Source organism: Mastigoproctus giganteus, chromosome 8, assembly GCF_048544385.1.
Source record: "Mastigoproctus giganteus isolate SK-2022 chromosome 8, ASM4854438v1, whole genome shotgun sequence".
Lineage (NCBI taxonomy): Eukaryota > Metazoa > Arthropoda > Arachnida > Uropygi > Thelyphonidae > Mastigoproctus > Mastigoproctus giganteus.
This window is the reverse complement of record NC_143582.1, coordinates 37,107,428-37,111,256: the sequence shown is the minus strand read 5'-3', so window position 1 is coordinate 37,111,256 and position 3,829 is coordinate 37,107,428.

The window sequence follows — 3,829 nt, the reverse complement described above, 5'->3', positions numbered from 1 at the left end:
AGGAACAATTGCGAAACTGCTTCCAAGCGCGAATTTGGTGAATGCTTCCTTCCTCATGTACAGTAGTACAAAGACTTAGCAGAGACGCAGGAACTAATTTTAATCTAAAATACATTTAAATGAAATGCCTACAATTACCAATTAAAGAATATTAGTTACGTGAGATTTACATGTACAGTCAAGCGTCAGCTAATCAACATAAACAGAATGGGGTGGTTCAATTCCTGATAACGAAAATATTACTTACACACACACGAAAAATGCAGGGCCTATCTTATGCTTAGGCAAACTAGGCATGCGCCTAGGTCCCATACTTCGAGGGCACCCAAATCGGCGATATCCAGTATATCGCCAAAATCTGGATATCGGCGATATCCAGTAGCGTAACGACTAGCATGAGTGTTCGTGTTCTTTATAAAATTTGCATATAAAATATACTTTCAAATTGTAACGTAGCTTCTAGTCAAAATGTGCGTGCCGCCGATATGTTCAGATTTGTATACACAGGGTGATTCACCACCAGTGCGACAAACTTGCAGGAAGTGTAGGGGGCACAAAGACGAATCGGAATCACATAGCATTGCTGGGTCCGAAATGCCTTCGTCATGCGGTAGAAGACGTTGAACGGGAGGTCGCGTGAACAGCGATCCCGCTGGAAGTCAGCATTTGCGAACCGTTTCTGTTGAAGAAACCAAGTAGCAAAAGTCCTCCGGAGTGGATAATCCGCAGGCTCCAATGATTGGACGCGTTGCAGATGGTATGAACTCATTTGGTTTGTTGACAGGAACCAAATACTCCAAAGATAGACCCTGTTCTAATAAATATTTTTACAGGGGTCCCAAAGAAATTTCTGCCAATGGCCCACATTTCCTCAAGTTAGGCCCTGGAAAAATGTGCGGAATCAATTCGGCAGTCTGAAATTAGAGAATATTTGCCACTTTCTTGTCAGGACAAGAGGAACTTACTGATTTTATGACTGTGAAAAGGGTAGTGCTCTAAATGAGAAACAGTCGGGTCCGAAAAGGAGGAATCTCCAAAATGTTTATTGAATGGTTATAACAGTTATAAAATAACGAAGGCTCATACACCAACCAAGCTATAGGGGTGAAGTACAGGGCGCTGCGAGGTCCTGGGTGTTTAAAAACAGTCAGTGACCGAATGTCTCGAATTTTTAATTTTCCCATTCCACAAAGAATGACTGTGCCATAGAACACACAATACACATGCTGCATTGATATACGTGGAAATTCTCAAGCTCTCTTCAGACCTATATGGACACTTTATTTATGCAGTTCCAGGACGATAGCCCAAACCTCAGAAATATAAGTAGCGACGTGTTATGAAAGATAAATACTATTCACCACGAAATAATTATATGCCACAATTAGGACTGTACATCAAGATATCCCAATACTAAAATAAAATCATAAAATAAAACATAGGAAAAGTAGTGTCTCGCTAAAAGTGAAGTTCAAAACTTCTCTCAAACTCGACCTCAGTAGTACACTGAACGGACGGAATTCATGGGATACCTGGTTCCTGGGGAACGCGACGCTGTCATCCCTCTCGCTAGTGGAAGACACACTGCTTGGCAGGTATATAGGTACACTGCATCACTGCAGACGGTAATTATTATTACTCTTATATTATTTCTCCCTGATTGGGGGGTTCCACCTCGTGACAGGTATTGCTACCAAGTACACAGGGTGGTTGTTATATCTGGTGTTACTGTTGGTCGAGGAACTCTCTGACCATCCTACAGGTGTTCAGGATTGCAACTTTCTGGAGTTCCTTGTAGGTGTTCGCTGGAAGGCCTATTGCTGCTGGGCTGTTATGTAGGGTCTTTGGCACCATACATGTGGTTGACAGGATGATCGAGATGGTTGTTATTTGTTGCATATGCCACATCTCTTTGATATTATTATTATTAGCATATGGTGCAAGGAAGCCTGAGGCTTATGCTGTACCAGCCAAAAAAAAAAATTCTGAATTACCGAGAGAGAGAGAGAGAGAGAGAGAGAGCGAGCAAGAATCAGAAGTAGAAGGGAATCACCAAGAAAGAGAAGAATGATGATATCCAGCTCAGGACCCTGGGAGCCAAGTCCATACTCGCCATATGTGAGACCCTGGAGTGTTAACAGACTTTGAAAGAGGATGATAGTGGGTGCCCGACGCATGGGTCATTATCGCGGAGGTGGTACAGAAATTGCACCATCTCTGTTCGACAGTATCAAGAGTGTATCGCGAATACGCCATTTCAGGAATAACATCTCATCATGGACAGCGCTGTGGACGGAGAAAGGTGGTGGATGAAAGTGGCCGTCGACGTCTATCTCGCATTGTTTCAACCTACCAGAGAGTGACAGTGGCACAAATCACCGCCAACTTCAACGTTGGTTGGTTGGTTGGTTGGTGGGTTTTATCGGCACAGCAGCAACTAACGCTATAAGGCGCCACCAACTTCAACAAGGAAAGTGCCAGAAACGTCTCAACTCATCAGGCAGTTCCCATTAGCCGCAATAACCTATGGGAACTGCCGACCCACCAGAGTCCCATTGCACACCACGACACAGGACTCTACACCTCAACTGGGCGAAAGAACATCGGCACTGGACCTTGGATGATTGGAGACGGGTCTCCTGGTCCGATGAGTCCCTCTTCCAGTTATTTCGAGGGAAGGCCAGAACAGCACTGGAAGCAAGGAGGCAACGTCCAATGCATTTCTCACTCCCCACCTCTAACATTTGACATAACAGATTTTGGAGGGTGAAACAATTTTATATATTTTGATTGTCAGCGGCTTTACCCAATTTTAACACATTTGGATGATGAGAGCCGCTGCTTTGACTTAAAAAAATTCCTTTTTTTTTTTTTTTTTTTTTTTTTTTTATGGGATCTATTTGGGATGGACAAGCCCATCCCTCCAGATTCCAGACATTACTCTCTGACTAAACGTCAAGTTCAAAACGATAATCAATCAATAAATCTGTTGATTGCACGAAGTTAATACACAATACTTAATCCAATAAACGATAGCGAAGTTATATAAACACAGGCTGGGCAGTAGAAATCTTAATTATGTGTATAAATAGAAATCCCTAACGTCCTCCCCCACTCCGGATGGAAAAGAGCCGAGTTTGAGTCCTGTCGAAGATGTGAGGAAGTTTTACGGGCCTTTTTCACAATGCTGCTGAGTTAGTCGGTCCCAAGCGAAGGTAGCGTGGTTTTTCCTCCCGGAAACTCGGGTTTTTCGTCCAGCAAACAGAAAATCGACCCCACAACACACGCAATTTACAGATAATATACACGGAGCAATATGGCCTTAGTCGCTGATGCTCCTAAAACCCTACTACAACAATTATATACAGAATTTTGACACAATTATATACAGCACGGATAAAGAAGTAATTGTCCCGTTGTATAAGGCAATGGTTAGGCTACATCTTGAGTACTGTATACAATTCTGGAAACCTCATTTTAGGAATGATGGGGATCCGTTGAAACGGGTACAGAGAAGGGCAACGAGATTGTCAAGAGGAACCAAAAGGGTGCTCTTAACATGAAAGGCTTCAGTTCTGAATGCAGCATCCGAGGACTAGGCACATACGAGATCTGATGGACGTGTTTAATGATCTGAATGGATCCATTAAGCTCAGTGCTGGTGGCAACCTTTCTCTTGCTCAGACTACACACGAGGGGCATAAATTCAAACTAAGGAAGAATGGTTGTGCTCAGGCTTGCCCTCAGCTGAAGGGTAGTTGATTGTTGGAACAAAGTTCCATATGTTGTTGTGGAAGTGGGTAGTTTAAATAAATTCAAGGCAGAAGAC